Here is an 18,515-nt window from a genome sequence, read left to right on the forward strand (position 1 = left end):
ATGACATTTCTATTTGCTGTTACCTATGTACTTCTATCAACCAACCATGTTCTAATTTGGTGGCCAGGAGCCGCATATTGCTTCAAATTTCTCAGAAGAGGCTTTTTTGGTAAACAAGTATTGCATCCTATCAATCTGTAGTTTCATTTGTTCCAACCATCCTTTGTGGGTCGGGGCTTCTGTGTTTTTCCAACGCATAGTTATGCATCTACGAGCTTGAAACAGACTTTGTCTAATAGTAATCAGTTGAGACTTATTATATTGAGTACACTCTCCTATGTTTAGCAATGCCAGTTCTGGAGTTGGCTGTACATTTAATGCTATTGCAGCCGAGATCGTTCTGAATACCTTGCGCCAATAGTGACTCATTCTCACATCATATGCATAAAGGAGCCGGGAGCTGCACTGCACCTAGTGCAGGTTGGTGGATATTCTGGATTCATTCTGTTTGGCCGTACCGGTGTAAAATATGCTCTATGGATAATATACCTCTGAATCATTTTGTGATCCGCATTTGGAGAAACATATCGGGGAGACTCCAAGGCATCCTGCCAGTCCTCTGCAGTTAGAGTGGGGATATCTTTTTGCCAGGTTGTAAGCAAATTTACACTGAGTTTATCATGCTTACAGAATCTCAATATCTTGTATATTTAGAAATGAGATGTTGGTTGTCTTGTAACTCCAGAACTCTACAAAAGGGGGGTTTGCCTATTTTGAAGGGATCAGATTGGAAAGCATGTTTAACCTACTCATACAGTAGCCAAGAAGATTCTGGGATTCCAAACTCCTGTTGAAGAGTTGCAAACGGTTATGGTTGACTACTTTTATGTCCCTATTAGACCATGGCCTGGTGGACTCTATACTTTGGAATTCCCAGTCTGTTGCCCCAAATAGGGGTATCAGGCTGTTTAGTCTGGGAGAGGCATAGAGTTTGTGCTCGCAACCACATTTTTTGACCTAAAAGTATTAGGGGGTGCTCCGAATTAGTATTTCTACTCTTCTGAGTCTTCAGCATCCTTTGTAGTCCACTCAACTATTTACTGATCTCAGCAGCTCAGAATATGTAGGGAAATAATGATTCTTTCCCTACATACCTGATAGTAAAGGGCCATTGTGTATAACACTAGGAAAGAGTAAACAATAGCCATGATTTCTGCTCTCACTTCCAGCCAATCGATTTTGTTTATTCATTAACTAGGAGACACTGTTTTGCTGGATGTGAACAACTATACACAGTATGAAAAGACTTAAAGGATAAGTAAATCTTAAAAATAAGTGAAATTAATGAAGGTGCTATTCTAAGCACATCTGCAATGTACATTCATTTTTTTTTTAATTCTAAGATATTAAAGGATTTGTGTACTGTTAACATGCATTCATTTTGTTACAAAAGCACCACTTGCTGGTCATTTCCCCACCATTCTGACCACCAAGTAGTCAAGGTAGTTGTCAGGAGAAAGAAATAGGCTGCTCTGATATTTTTCTGGTTAGGAAAGATTTGAGAAAGGTTTCAATTTTTTTTCCTAACCAGAAGAACATCAGAGAAGCGTCTTTCTTTTTCCTGAACCTCCTTGACTACTTGGTGGTCAGACTGGTTGGGAAATGACCAGCAGGTGGCGCTGTTGTAATAAAAATTCATTGATGTTAACAGTACATGTATCACTTAATATCTTGGAATTAAAAATAAATAAATAATGAATGTACATTGCAAAAGTGCTTAGAATAGCAACCTCATCAATTTTACATTCACTTAAGGTAAGCAGCACATCAATTGTATAGTAGCCCTTCAGAACATACAGATGTGGGGAAAACACACCTTGTAAGTCTAATTTGAGTATATGTTATCATATAATTTTAACAGCAAAGGTTTATAGAATGTCTTCCTTTTACTACAAAAATTATGGATCAGCGTAGAACGGTTTGTTTCCATAGAGGACACACTCTTCAAACCCATTGGGTGACTATGGATTTTTTTTTTGCAGTTATTAAAGGGGTGGTTCACCTTTAAGGTAACTTTTAGTACGATATAGAATGGCCAATGCTAAGCAACTTTTCCATTGGTCTTCATTATTTATTTTTTAAAGTTTTATAGGTATTTGCCTTTTTCCTTTGACTCTTTGCAGCTTTTAAATGGGAGTCACTAACCCCATCTAAGAAGCAAAAACTTTATAAGGCTACAAATGTAATGTTATTGTTACTTTTTATTACTCATCTTCCTATTCAGGCCTCTCCTATTCATATTCCAGTCTCTTATTCAAATAAACACATGGTTGCTTTGGTAATTTGGACCCTAGCAACCAGATTACTGAAACTGCAAACTAGAGAGCTGCTGAATAAAAAGCTAAATAACTCAAATACCACAAATATTAAAAAATTAAAACCAATTGGAAATTATCTCGGAATATCCCTCTCTACATCATACTAACAGTTAAATTGAAGGTGAACAACCCCTTTAAACATGGTTTCTCACTGGACAGTAACAATACCACCCCCCAAGCAGGAGTCATTCAAGTCTTTCTTTGCTCTCTGTACCAGAAGAGATCAGGTACTACTATAGTGACAGGATTGCCATTTCCACACAGACAGCACCTCCTAGAATGCTGCCAGTGCACAGTTGCACAGAGATATTCCTAAATACCCCCAAATTTCCTAATTTTTATTGCTGCAGGTACACCAACTGCCACTTACCTTCATTACATTAAATAGACCTTCCTGTCCCAGGCTGTCTTGCCCTTTAAAGAAGTCATGCTCTGGGTAGGTGCGTGCGATGTCCCTGCGGATCAGCTTTTCACAGGGTGAAGACATTCTCAGGAGATCTGCGTACTGCTTCTTCACCGGCATGTCTGTTGCGTTGCACAGCATCTGCCATACCATGGCCCTAAAGTGATGCGGATTGCCCTTCCGAATCAGCTCCTGTTGTGGACAGCCATAGTTACTAACAATATTAAAGGGGTGGTTCACCTTTCAGTTAACTTTTAGTATGTTATAGAATGGCTAATTCTAAGCAACTTTTCAAGTGGACTTCATTATTTATTTTTAATAGTTTTTTAATAATTTGCCATTTTCTTCTAACTCTTTCCAGCTTTTAAACATGGGCCACTGGCCACATCTAAAAACAAATGCTGTGTAAAGCTACAAATGCATTGTTATTGCTACTTTTTATCACTAATCCTTTTATTATGGTCCTCTCTCATTCATATTATAGTATCTTGTTCAAATCAGGGCATGGTTGCTAGGTTAATTTGGATCCGAGCTACCAGTTTGCTTTAATAGCAATTTAGAGAGCTGTTGAATAAAAAGCTAAATAACTAAAAAACCACAAATAATAAAAAAATTAAATCCAATTGCAAATTGTCTCAGAATATCACTCTCTACATCATATTAAAATTTAACTCAAAGGTGAACAACCCTTTGTTTTAAAAACAAAAACAAACCTGTAGAGTTTTGGGTTTGTTAACCACAGCAAAACATACAGTATAGCATAATATGCAGGGGCGCTTTGCCAAAGAGGCGACTTGGGACTATCGCCTCAGGCGGCAGTGCCCCACTAGGTACCAGGGGCGGCAAAAATGGAAACTGGAAATTCGGCTCTTCTAGCGCAGAGAGCGAAGTTAGGCTCTCTGCGCTAGTGCACTGGCCCTCTCTGCTGCCTTGGTGGACCACCCCCGGACCCCCTCAGGCGCGAAAAGGTAAGTGCATGGGGGAGGGGGGCGGCAGCAACTGCTGCTGCCTCGGGCAGCGGAGGCGCCAGGATCGCCCCTGATAATATGGCAACTTAGGGTGAAGTTCTCCTGAAATTTACCTGCAACCAAGTTTTACTGTAGTGCTGTGACACATGGATACTGATCAGAGTATGTGGGACTTCAAGTAATAACTCACGACATAAGTCCTTTTTTATACCACAGGATAATGAGATCATCTAACAATGTAAGGTGAAGCATAACCACACAATCGTAACTAAGACATCACATTAAGTGTAAATATTCAGTGCCTGGATTTTAAGTTCCTTAAAGGGGTTGTTCACCATTAAATTAAATTTTAGTATGTTAGCTTTTTATTCAGCAGCTCTCCAGTTTGCAGTTTCAGCTGTGTGGTTGCAAATGTCCAATTTACCCTAGAAATCATGCAATGCTTGGAATAAGAGACTGGAATGTGAATAGGAAAGGCCTGAATAGAAAGAGGAGTAATACAAAGTAGCAATACAAATACATATGAAGCCTTACAGAGCATTTGTTTTTAGATTGGGTCACTGACTCCCATTTGAGAGCTAGAAAGAGTCAGAAAGGGAAATTACTCAACAACTATAAAATATAAATAATGTGGACCAATTGCAAAGCTTCTAGGAATTGGACATTCTATAACATACTAAAAGTTACCTCAAAGGTGAACCACCCCTTTAAAATCCAAAAGATATGCACAAATGTGATGCATAACCCCTTTTTTAAATTAAAATAATAATAATAAAAATAATAGGCAAAACATATGCTCAGTGAAAATCCTATTTGTGCTGTGGTTTAGCAAAGGCCTACATAGATAAATAATGTCCTGGTCATACTGTAGAAAAGAAACGTAGTTAGGCTTCATCTAACCTTTCCAACCTCTGAAGCTCCTTCAGTTCAGTTCTATAAAGGCCACCTCTTGTTACAGAATCATTTTGAAAAACAAATATGCTTAACCTGTTCAACTGGGTTTGGTTATCTAGGACTGCTGTCATCTGAAGTCCACCCAATGTTTTCTGCTGTAGCCTTACAGGGAAGAGCCCCGGGTCACTACCTGCTCTGCTAAACCCAAGTCCTGACTCTTAATAAAAAATACAAATCTCAGATCTGCTGCATGAAGCTAGTTGCACATACTTGTACATTTAGTCATTTCAAAAGGGGAACTATCTCAAAAAATTTAATGTAAAAAATGTAATATAAGTTTCAGCATTCTGAAATAATAAACTTTCTCAATACAATCAATTAAATATTCTGCATCGTTTCTGCAATAATCAAGTTTATCTTCACTATTCCTCTCTCATTATCTGTTTCTCTTCCCTCTGTATTCATGCATGAGATGGGTGTCAGATATTCACTGACAGTTAGATCCAATATATCTTATAGGGGGGCTTCCTTTCCTAGCAGATGTATTAGAGCTCACTAAAATAATGGATTACCCTAGCAATTATGCACTGATCTGAATAAAGAATAGGAATGAATATATATATATATATATATATATATATATATATATATATATATATATATATATATATATATATATATATATATATATATATATAGATATAGATATATAGTGCAGCAGTGACAGGGTCGGACTGGGGGGCCCGGGGCCCACCGGGACTCCAGTCCAGGGCCCCCTTACAGGCCCCCAGTCCCCCTGCTGCAAAGCGCCATCGGCGCGCATGCGCACACTGCGCATCAACAAAGATCCCTTCTTTTTTTCAAAAAACAAGCATCGGGGGAGGTGGCCTGGCCCGGCGGGGCCCACCGGGTTTTTTCCAGTCCGACACTGAGCAGTGATGACGGCCCCTTGAGGTACCGAAAAGCATAGATGTTTATATGATTTAGTAAAGAACTTTTCAAAAACCTTTATGCAGTGAGTGCTTCCTTTCACTGCTGGACTTTATATTGAATTTGATATTATGGATGCACCGAATCCAGGATACGGTTCGGGATTCGTCCAGGATTCGGCCGTTATCAGCAGGATTTGGATTCGGCCGAATCCTTCTGTCTGGCCGAACCGAATCTGAATTTTTAAATTTGCATATGTAAATTAGGGGCAGGTAGGGAAATCACGTGACTTTTCGTCACAAAAGAAGAATTTTTTCCACGTTTTCCTTTTCTGGCCCTAATTTGCATATGCAAATTATATATATGCAAATTAGGGTTCGGATTCGGTTCGGTATTCGGCCAAATCTTTCAAGAAGGATTCGGGCAAATCCCAAATAGTGGATTCAGTGCATCCCTAATATATATATAATATATACTAGGGATTCACTGAATCCACTATTTGGGATTTGGGCGAATACCGAACTGAATCCGAATCCTAATTTGCATACGCAAATTAGAGGCAGGTAAGGAAAAAGTGGAACAAATTATTCCTTTGTGACGAAAAGTCACGTGATTTCCCTACCCACCTCTATTTTACATTGGATTGGCCAGGCACAAGGATTCGGCCAAATCCTGATGAAAAAGGCCAAATCATGCCCAAATCCCGAACTGAATCCTGGATTCTGTGCATCCCTAATATATACACACATAGTTAGGCTCATAAATATTTGGACAGAGACAACTTTTTTTCTAATTTTAATTCTGTACATTACCACAATGAATTTTAACTGAAACAACTCAGATGCAGTTGAACTGCAGACTTTCAGCTTTAATCCAGTGGGTTGAACAAAAAGATTGCATAAAAATGTGAAGAACACAAACACAATCACTTCATTTCAGGGGCTCAAAAGTAATTGGACAATTGACTCATGGGCAGGTGTGGTCAATTCCTTCATTACGTCATTATCAATAAAGCAGATAAAAGCCCTGGTGTTGATTTGAGGGGGGGGGGTGCTTGTATGTGGATGATTTTGCTGTGAACAGACAACACGCGGTCAAAGGAGCGCTTCATGCAGGTGAAACAAGCCATTCTTAAGATGCAAAAAGAGAGAAAACCCATCCGAGAAATTGCTACAATATTAGGAGTAGCAAAATCTACAGTTTGGTACATCCTGAGAAAGAAAGTAAGCACTGGTGAACTCAGCAACGCAAAAAGACCTGGACGTCCACGGAAGATAACAGTGGTAGATGATCACAGAATCATTTCAATGGTGAAGAGCAACCCTTTCACAACAGCCCAACAAGTTAACAACACTCTCCAGGAGTTATGGGTAGCGATATCCAAGTCTACCATAAAGAGAAGACTGCATGAAAGTAAATACAGAGGGTGCACTGCAAGGTGCAAGCCACTCATAAGCCTCAAGAATAAAAGGCTAGATTGGACTGTGCTAAAAAAATAAATAAATCTAAAAAAGCCAGCATAGTTCTGCAAAAACATTCTTTGGACAGATGAAACCAAGATCAACCTCTACCAGAATGATGGCAAGAAAAAAGAATGGAGAAGCCGTGGAACAGCTCATCATCCAAAGCATACCATATCATGTGTAAAACATGGCGGAGGCAGAATGATGGCTGAGACGTGCATGGCTGCCAATGGCACTGGGACACTAGTGTTTATCGATGATGTGACACAGGACAGAAGCAACTGAATGAATTCTGAGTTGTTGGGAGACATACTAGGGCTCATTTATCAACACTGGGCAAATTTGCCCATGGGCAGTTACCTATAGCAACCAATCAGTGATTAACTTTCTGAAACCAGCTGCAAGTAGAACAATGAATGCAGCAATCTGATTGGTTGCCATGGGTTACTGCCCATGGGCAAATTTGCCCAGTGTTGATAAATGAACCCCACTGTCTGCTCAAATCCAGCTAAATGCAGTCAAATTGATTGGGAGGCATTTCATACTACAGATGAACAATGACGCAAAACATACAGCCAAAGCAACACAGGAGTTTATTAAAGCAAAGAAGTGGAATATTCTTGAATGGCCAAGTCAGTCACCTGATCTGAAACCAATTTAGCATGCATTTCACTTGTCGAAGACTAAACTTCGGACAGAAAAGCCCACAAACAAACAGCAACTGAAAGCCACTGCAGTAAAGACCTGGCAGAGCATTAAAAAGGAGGAAACCCAGAATCTGGTGACGTCCATGAGTTCAAGAATTCGGGCTGTCATTGCCAGCAAAGGGTTTTCAAACAAGTATTAGAAATTAACATTTTATTTTCAGTTTTTTAATTTGTCCAATTACTTTTGAGCCCCTGAAATTAAGTGATTGTGTTAAAAGATGCTTTACTGCCTCACTTTTTTATTTTTTTGTCCAACCCACTGAATTAAAGCTGCAGTTCAGCTGCATTTGAGTTGTTTCATTTAAAATTCATTGTGGTAATGTACAGAACCAAAATTAGAAAAAATGTGTCTTTGTCCAAAGATTTATATGTATGTATATGTGTATACATATACATACATATACATATACATGTAAAATATAAGGATATTATAAGTTACCGAGGAGTTTCATGACCATATAAAAACACGAGGCCTAAGGCCGAGTGTTTTTATACAGGTCATGGAACTCCGAGGTAACGTCTAATATCCTCATATTTTACAACTGGGGATACTTTATTTATTATAATACACACGTTTCAGTGAGTCATGTGACAGAAATGACATCAGAACTCACCGTTTATAACTAATGACATCAGAACTCACCATTTATAAGGATATAAATTACAGGATATTCATGGCTTTTGTGTATTATATACACATACATATACACATATAAGTCCAAGGGTTGCCAGCACTCTCGATAAAGTTACTTAAATTTGCCTGGGTGCAGTGCCAATAAATTATCCATAACTACTACAACAAGGTCCGCACTCTCAGGACTTATAAAAATCATAATATTTATTATAAATGACTAACGTTTCGTCTAGGTCCCTAGCCTTTCTCAAAGTAACAAACTGAACATTAAACCGGCTTAAATATACACTGTGGCGGGAACAAACAGCTGGTAAAAGTCACATGATCAGTAATTCAAATACTATTAGTACATTCACTTTAAATACTTAAATTATCTAAAATCCACATATAAACCAAAACTAGACAATATATATATCCCCTAGTTCATTTCAATTACAGTTAAAAACAAGACATTTGTAACCACTGATGTTTAACTATTTAGTTACTTTAACATGAAACAAATTAAAAGATTGTTACAATAATGTCCAAAACTTAGAATATATTTGGCACTATGTATCAATCTACCAAACTATCATGGGCTATTGCATCTTTAGTTAATTTAATTTAATCCTATTATAAAAGTTCTATTTCCCCATTCTTTGGGAGCTCTCTATATAATAAGGTGTCAATGGTTGGACTATTACATATCATTGTTTTAACACACCTGTTCCTATTTTGCTCTCTGGAGAAAGGAAACTAATCTGCTAGTTAGTGGGTCTTAGACATATCGTCAGACAAAACTGTGTACAAGGAGACTGTGTTTTATACGTATTGGATCCATTTATAAAACCTATAGCACGCAAAGTGATCTCATAGGGACAAGACCAGGGTTTGGAACCCATATTTTATACAATAATATTCATATGTGGATGGTGTGGGAGTATGTCCCACCTATAAATCTTCAATGATATAGATATCGCCCCACTTATATGAATATATGTGCAATAGCCCCAAATGTGTAGGTTAAAATAACCCCGTGTCAATATTGATGAAAGGTAAATGTGTGCCAATATATCAAACCTGTACGATAATTACTTACTCCCCAAACCATACCTCAGGGGGAAAAAATCACTGTAAATAAGTGAAGACAATTTTTGCCAAAAAATCTAATAAAAAAATGGAACTTTCATGTTCATAGAGGGAGTTATAACCACTTACATGGTGTTGCATAATCTTATACACGTTCAGTATTTTTTATCTTTAGATTTTTTGGCAAAAATGTCACTTGGACACTACTTAAAAGAATGGAACTTTCATTTACATAGAGGGAGTTATAACCACTTACATGGTGTTGCATAATTTTATATACTTTCAGTATATGTTAATTTTATATTTCAAGGACAGTGAACATTTCCTGGATGTGACAGTATATAAAAGTGGGGGGAGGTTACAGACATGCATATTCACCAAGCTGACTGACAGGAATACTATATTGCACTATGGCAGTCATCACCCCAGGCATTTAATAAACTTACTGCCCAAGTCGCAAATGTTACGGGTAGCCAGAATTGACAGTGAGATCTCCAAGAGGAGACACGATTTGAAAATTATGAGTGAGAAATTTGCTCAGAGAGGCTACCCGAGACAATTGATCGACAATACATCAAAATGGGCAGAGAGTTTAGATCGTAGTGAATTGTTACAGGTGGGGGACACGACCACCAAATCAGATAGTCGTGACCAGAAGGAGAGATTTACTACACCAGCCAGTACAGTTCAAGGAGTGCCGAGGTGAAACACATTATACTCAAGTACTGGGATGTAGTATATATGGATGAACAACTGAGAGGGAAAATAAGTAAGAGACCCAAATTCAGTTAATCACGTTCGAGGAACTTAAAAGAGCAGTTAAGTCCTTCAGATCCAAGGGACAAGTATGATAAGAGGCAGGACAGGTTAGGCCTAGCTATACGTCCAGGAGTACATAAATGTAAGGGTTGTGTGATGTGTGGTACACCGATTTTAGGAACTCACTTCACACACCCTTACATGGTTAAAGATATGCAGTAAGACACATTATACTCAAGTACGGGGATGTAGTATATATGGATGAACAACTGAGAGGGAAAATAAGTAAGAGACCCAAATTCAGTTTATCACGTTCGAGGAACTTAAAAGAGCAGTTAAGTCCTTCAGATCCAAGGGGCAAGTATGATAAGAGGCGGGACAGGTTAGGCCTACCTATACGTCCAGGAGTACATAAATGTATGGGTTGTGTGATGTGTGGTACACTGATTTTAGGAACTCACTTCACACACCCTTACATGGGTAAAAGATATGCAGTAAGACAGCGGATGGCCTGTGAAACCCCAATGGTGGTGTACATTATAAAATGCCCATGTTGATTGCTCTATTGTGGCAAAATGATAAGACCACTAAAAGAAAGAATAGGCAAGCACAGGTCGAGTATAAGGCCAGCTTTAGACCCGGACAGGGCAAAAAATAGAAGTAAAAGTGATGGGAAACAAGACATAGCCCAGCAGCTACTTGCCAAGCATTGGGCTGAGGCCAATCATGATGCCTCTTCATTCAGGTGCATGCCTATTGAGCATGTTAGAGCGCACCCGAGGGGCGGCAATACAGAAAAGATGCTGCTGAAAAGGGAATTGTATGATCCCTTTTGGTATGAATGGACAAGTTAACGTGAGCTGTTTTTTTAATTAAACATTTCTTAGACGAAGATTATGGTTAGCAGACAATCTATTTTACGATACCTCAGTAGTTGTTACAGTCATTTTATGATAGTTACAATTTTGTTTCTTATTTTTTGTTTTCTTTTAGGATCTGTTACAATTGGATTCTATGGACACTATAACTTGAACCTTTTTGAGAGACACACTGGTGACACAGTGCTGGTCTGAAGATAATTGTTTTATATATATATATATATATATATATATATATATATATATATATATATATATATATATATATATATACACACACATACACACACACACACACACATATACAGTATAGTTACACGTTGAAAATAAGCAGCGCACACTGGAATTTTTTAAAAGGATTAATTTATTTATCAAATATTAAAATGTATCAACGTTTCGGTCTGGGTCTTGGACCGTTCTCAAGATACAACACATAGTTAAGAACAAGATTTTATACTCTCCCCTATCACAAAACAGGAAGTGAAATCACCAACACAGATCCCCCATAGGCATCTGTACGGTTATAGGCTGTTACAATACAAAATGCTATTCATTCCTAATTAACTTGCAACAAAGTTGCACATTTGTGTCGAGAATTGTCAATGTTATAAAAACTTAGTTACACATTGTTATCAATTCATGTCTGAGGAAATAGTTCCAAATAAGGTGTTGTCTTAACAGCCTACAAACCTAAACAAATCAAAAAATGCAGAGACTGGCATAAGCATCTTCAGAGTTAACATCATCTTTGATTAAGAAAGCAAGTTAGAGACAACTGTTCATTGAGACCATTAGGGGCCATTGTATTAAGTTTTTTTATCCAAAAGCATTCTCTCTGGAGAAGCATTTTGGATCTGTCACCCCCTCTCCGAGGAGGTGGTATATGGTCTATAGCAATGTACTTGAATGTGGGTAAGTGATGTCCCTTATCTAGAAAATGTTTGGCTACTGGTTTCGTTGTATGGTTGTTCCTAAATGCTGTACTAATAGCCGAGCGATGGGCATCCATCCAGAGCCGCAGAGTAAAGTCTGTCTTCCCCACATATGACCACATGGGCAGGTGATTAAATAAATAACATAAGTGGTGGTACATGTAATATGGGATCTGATGGCAAATCGTCTCCCACTGTGAGGATGTGTAGAACTCTGACCAGGGTTCATGTATCGGCATGATGTACAAGTGGGACATCTAAAACATCCCATCTTTCGGTTGGCCAACCAACCTGTCTGAACACGTTGATAATTCCGAATAGGATCTATCTTCACTAGAAGGTTATGCAAACTAACACCTCTCTTGTAGGCCATCATAGGAGGACTATTTAACATAGTTTTTAATCCATTATCAGCCTGTAAAATATTCCAATTTTTATACATCACTTTTTTAATCTGTCCGGAGACCCCGGAATATTGGGAAGAAAAAACTAGCCGGTTAAGGGATCGATAACTCTTTTCGCTATCCATTACCCTCCTTTTTGCCTTATAGAGGGCTTGTTTAAGCAACCTCCTTGGATAGCCCCTGACACGAAATCTATGTTCCATCTCCTTAAAGGAGAATTCAACCCTCTTGATACCCCACTGGTTTTGTCCTTGACATGTAAAGCCAGCTTTAGACAATGGCAAATAACCCTGTCTGACCTCTAAATACCTTAGCATTAGCCTTGTGTCCACTCCTACATGAGCTGCTTTGCTTTGATCTGTGCTGCTGCGGAGCCGTTCTCCCCCTCCTCTCTCTTGCTTGAAGCGCCGATAGGGGCATGCGCAGTAGAGCCTGTTATAAAACACCTCTGTCCTGGCTCCATGTCGTGTTCATATATCACCCTTTGTGTCTCCATTCTCGGCTCTCCTTCTTTCCCCCTTTGTACTCCGATAACATCTGTCCTTAATCCCCCCCAGCCCTCATAAATTAGACTTCAGCCCTCACCTCTCGTACAATATATCTCTCCGCCTTCCTCATTCATTAGCCTTGCTTTCAGAAATTTAGGTACAGCAAAGCATGCCCTCTCAAGTTCTGCCGAGTAGCAGAAGGCATTGATATTTATTGTACAAGAAGTGAGAGGTGCGGGCTGATGGCTGAGGGGGAAGGAAGGAGATATGTGAACTGTGTACGGAGGCCTTAGGAAGGAGGAATGAGAAAGGAGACAGGAGGGGTGAGATATGAACTGTTAGGAGCGTGCATACCGGAAAGTGAGTTTTGCTGAGGAGACAGAAGTACACAAACCAAAATGGCGACCGTGAAGAAGCAATATAGATTTGAGAAACACATCGATGTAACGTAGAATCTGTTAGGGTAAGTGCCATGCTGAGTTAGTGTTTCAGCTGGGGCCCTCATTGGCAATTCATAATTGGGGTTTGCAAGAAAATGTGTGGAAGGTTGAATTCCCCTTTAAGCTGTATGGCTCTAGTGTCCTCAGAAGAATTGTTCCGCAGAACCCTGCAAAATTGAGAAATTGGAAATTTTCATATTTTCTGGGTGCTGGCTATTAAACTGTAACAAAGTATTACGGTCTGTGGTTTTTCTATACAAGGAATAGTCAAATCTATTGCCTTTAAGACTAATTTCAACATCCAAAAATGTTATTCTATCAGTGCTGGTGACAGCCGTAAATTTCACAGGACCCCCTAGATCATTTAACTGGGTAACCATGGACACGAAGGATACTTCACTGCCCCTCCAAGCTATCAGTATATCGTCTATATAGTGTCTAAAGAATAAAAGATTTTTACTAAATATCAGCATGATGTTATTTTGCTCAAACTGATGCATAAATAGATTGGCATATGCAGGTGCCATGGCCGCTCCTATCGCAATGCCTGACACCTGCACATAGTAGTCATATTCAAATCTAAAATAATTCATAGTAAGACACATATATAAGAGATATGACACATTCGATATTGGGGCCAGAGTAAAGATCATATTGTATAATAGATCGACGAACAGATTCAACCCCCAAATCATGTGGAATGCACGTATATAAATTAACCACATCCATACTGGCTACTGTAATTGTCTCATCTGAATTAACCCTAAAGTCATTAATCAAACTGAGTAAGTGTGGAGTATCTCTCAGGTCACACATAGACACTTCAGTGTGTGGGATCTCCGATTGGCTCCGGACGTCACGTGTCACATAATCCGGGTTCCCGGCCAAGGAATCACTTCATACTCGATATTACGGATTTCACAAACACGATTTCCAAAGTTTAAAATATTGTACTTTATTCGTTCATTACATATTATCAGTTAAGGTACAGTGCATATGTATCAACACTGATGCGTTTCGTGCCCTTAAGGCACTTCCTCAGTGTGTTACAGGTTTTTTTACTAGACACAACTTTATATGTACCTTAATTACCAAACAATGCACACTATGTGATTCTTAAAGGCATATTACACATATAAATACAATATGTGTATATATAGAGATCTTCTCATCATATCCTCAATACCTTAGTCTATTAAAAGTATTAAAACCACCACAAACCATAATTTTAAAAGAAAGGTTTGTTCCATGTATGCTATTTTTCCTTAAGTATTTTTAAAAAGTCTTAATAGCCAAGTGTTTACTCTTACATTTATCTTATTAGTATATCTATTCAATATAATATTTAATCTCCCAATCTTTATTTAAACCAAATGGTTTCTCTGTTTCTAAAGTAAACATCCACCATGTTTCCCTTCTATTAATAAGTTTCTCCAAATCACCTTTTCTCCTATCCAATTTCACATGTTCTATACCTTGAAAGGACACACATCTATCATTCCCATTATGTATGTTTAGAATGTGTTCAGCTATGGAAGATGAAACATCTTTTCTCCCTACACATGCCACATGCTCTAAGATTCTGTCCTTCATTCCCCGCATAGTTCTACTTACATATTGACAACCACATATGTTGCGAAATATATCACATTTTCTGTTTTGCAGTTTATATAGGTCTTACACTCATACTCTTTACCTGAGTACTTTGTGACTTTTTGTAACAATAACGGATGTGGAATACAATTTACCTGTAAGTTTAACAAAGAATGTGTGGAATTTTTAGATATACTGTTTTCACAGGAAGAAGGCACTATTAAGACTGATGTATATAGGAAATCAATCGGTAGAAACTCCTTTCTTTTGAGAACGAGTAATCATCCAGATCTGCTTTTGGAGGGCATCCCGATTGGACAATTTCTTAGACTCAGGAGGATTTGTTCCACTTGGGATGCTTTCCAAAATGCGGCAATGGATTTATGGGATAGACTATCGAAGAGAGGATACAGTACAGTACTATATATATATATATATATATATATATATATATATATATATATATATATATACACACACACATATACACATATCCTGTCCATCCTCCAGGTCGCCCAATTGTTTTGGGTATTAACTTTGTTTTTTGCCCGTTGGCAATATTTTTTGACAGGATCCTTGGACCATTGGTTACTACTCGTTCTTATGTTAAAGATAGTGGGCATTTTTTGGAAAGACTGGATAGTCTTAATATACAGGACAGTGAGGATGTCATGCGGGCCACATTTGAGGGGTTAAGGGCCTGTGAGTGGCTATTACGTGAAAGTGGACAGTATCAGGATGTACAAATTGATTTTTTTTCTGGAAGCATTGGAAATCATATTGAGAATTAACTATTTCACTTTTCAGGAGGTTTTCTATTTGCAGTTACGTGGAACCGCGATGGGATCTAATGTCGCCCCGTCATATGCCAACACCTTCATGGTTTGGCTGGAAGAACTGTTCGTATATCGGGATGATCTCTACCAGACACATGTTGTGGCCTTGTGGAGATATATCGATGATATTTTCGTGGTGTGGTGGGGTGACGTTGGCTCCCTATCGCGGTTCCATGAACGTCTTAATGGATTCCATCCATCAATCAAATTTTTACATGTGTTCAGTTCGAATGAAATTTCTTTCTTGGATGCCTTAATATACAGAGATAATGTTTTACAGTCCAGGTTATACTCGAAGCCCACTGATCGCAATCAAATATGGCACTTTGAAAGTAATCACCCCATACATACATAACAGTCTATACCGATCAGTCAAATGAGGCGGGTACGTAGAGTAGTTAGTAATCCTACAGTGAGGGAGGTACAGGTCAAACAGATGAGAGGCAAATTTAGACAGAGGGGTTACCCCTCACAGGTACTAGAAAGAGCAGAGAAAATCGTTAATTGTAACAAAATGAAAAGAATCAGGGAACCCAGGACCACTTTTGTTAGTGAGTATGGACCAATGAGTAGAAGAATTAATACGGTTTTACGCAAACATTGGTACATACTGCGTAGAGCATATCCTATGATAAGGGAGTTTGCCTCCCCTCCATTGATTTCATACAAAAGGGGCAAAACAATTGGTTCATTGGTATCTAGAACCAAGATACCAAGGGGAGATACCTGCTCTAATAGATTTTTGGGTACCAGTAATACGGGAATGTACCAGTGTCTAAATTGTGTACAATGCAAAAAAAAAATAAAAATAACCATTAAATTAATGAAAAATTTTTTTTTATATATATATATATATATATATAACTCCTCACCCAATTAAATGATGTCTCTAATTATAAAAAGTTATCTATCGACCCTCCAAGCAAATTTCAAAAAGAACTTGAAGGGATTTTAAACATGGCACTAGTAAACAATTGGATTACTGAGGACATGTATGATTACTTTCTGCCCAAATATCCAGTCAAACCAGTGATTTATACATTGCCCAAGATACATAAAAGCCTATCTCAAACTCCAGGACGTCCCATAATTTCATCCAAAGGATCATTAAATGAGGGAATAGCGGAATTTGTAGACTCATTACTCCAGCCATGCATACAACAGATTGGGAGTTACCTCAAAGACACCAATGACTTTTTGCTAATGGTTCAGAGCATAAATTGCCCTATATCTGACATGACCTTTGTGACCATGGACGTACAAAGTCTGTACACGTGTATCCCCCACGAAGAGGGTATTGAGAAAGTGCACAAACTCATTACAAATAATGATTTATATAAGGGACCACCCATTGAATTTATCTTATCCCTACTAAGATTTATATTATAAAAAAATTATTTCAAGTTTGAGAATCAATTTTTCCTACAGTGCACTGGTACAGCCATGGGATCAAAAGTCGCGCCAGCCTATGCTAACGCCTACATGCATGCCTATGAGAGAGACAATATTTTAAGCCACAATATGTTTAGAAAACATGGAGCGTTTTATAGACGTTTCATAGACAATATCTTTTTTGTATGGTTTGGCCCGATAAAGGCACTTGAGGATTTTGTAATGGAACTTAATGGCAAGGACAGCCCCATAAAATTTACCCTTAAACATAATAGGGACTGTATTGATTTCCTAGATGTCACTGTATACAAGCAAGTAAATGAACTACAAACCTGCATACATATAAAGCCCACCGACAGAAATACCTTAGTCCATTATAAGAGCAACCATCCTAAACATTTACTAGACTCCCTACCCAAATCCCAGATGTTGAGGGTAGTACGGATCAACCGTGACCCAGAAAAAAGGTCCATAGAAATTGATAATATGGGCAAAAACTTTTAAGTAGAGGTTACCCTGAGAAACGAATCAATGACACTAAGAATTTGGCGCTAGCCCTAGATCGTAACACATTACTATGGGAACAGAGTAAAACAAGCAGGAAAAAAAAAGATGGAAGCAGACCCAAAGATGTGTATTACGTGAGTCAATATGGCATACAATCCAGTTTTATAAATGAAAGTGTCCGAAAAAATTGGGCTATAATATCTACCGATGACAGTCTAGCCAAAAAAATCCCAGCCAAACCCAAGTTTAATTACAGACGAAGCAGGAACCTAAGAGAGAGTCTAAGTCCATCTGATCCCACTGATAAATATAGGGCTAATCCAAAGCAACATTTTTTGACACAACGCCCTGGGGTATATAAATGCAGTGGCTGCGTTTTGTGCAACAGCCTAATCACAGGGGATCGTTTCACCCACCCCCAGAGATGTGTATTACGTGAGTCAATATGGCATACAATCCAGTTTTATAAATGAAAGTGTCCGAAAAAATTGGGCTATAATATCTACCGATGACAGTCTAGCCAAAAAAATCCCAGCCAAACCCAAGTTTAATTACAGACGAAGCAGGAACCTAAGAGAGAGTCTAAGTCCGTCTGATCCCACTGATAAATATAGGGCTAATCCAAAGCAACATTTTTTGACACAACGCCCTGGGGTATATAAATGCAGTGGCTGCGTTTTGTGCAACAGCCTAATCACAGGGGATCGTTTCACCCACCCCCAAACAGGCAAAAAATATGCCGTTAAGCAAGGAAGGACTTGCACAACTTCCATGGTCATTTATATCATTAAATGCCCTTGTGGATTAATATATTGTGGGAAAACCATTAGGCAATTTAAAGTGCATATGAGCATGCACAGGTCCAGCATCAGGGCAGCCCTCAACCCTGAAAAAGATGACA

The 18,515-nt window shown here is 38.5% G+C and overlaps 1 pseudogene; it reads right to left on the reverse strand.

Annotated features, from left to right (window-relative positions):
* The window catches only part of evi5l.S, a 166,513-nt pseudogene that overhangs the window by 124,868 nt on the left and 23,130 nt on the right, over positions 1–18,515 (reverse strand).

Source organism: Xenopus laevis, chromosome 3S (assembly GCF_017654675.1).
Source record: "Xenopus laevis strain J_2021 chromosome 3S, Xenopus_laevis_v10.1, whole genome shotgun sequence".
In the NCBI taxonomy this organism is placed as follows: domain Eukaryota; kingdom Metazoa; phylum Chordata; class Amphibia; order Anura; family Pipidae; genus Xenopus; species Xenopus laevis.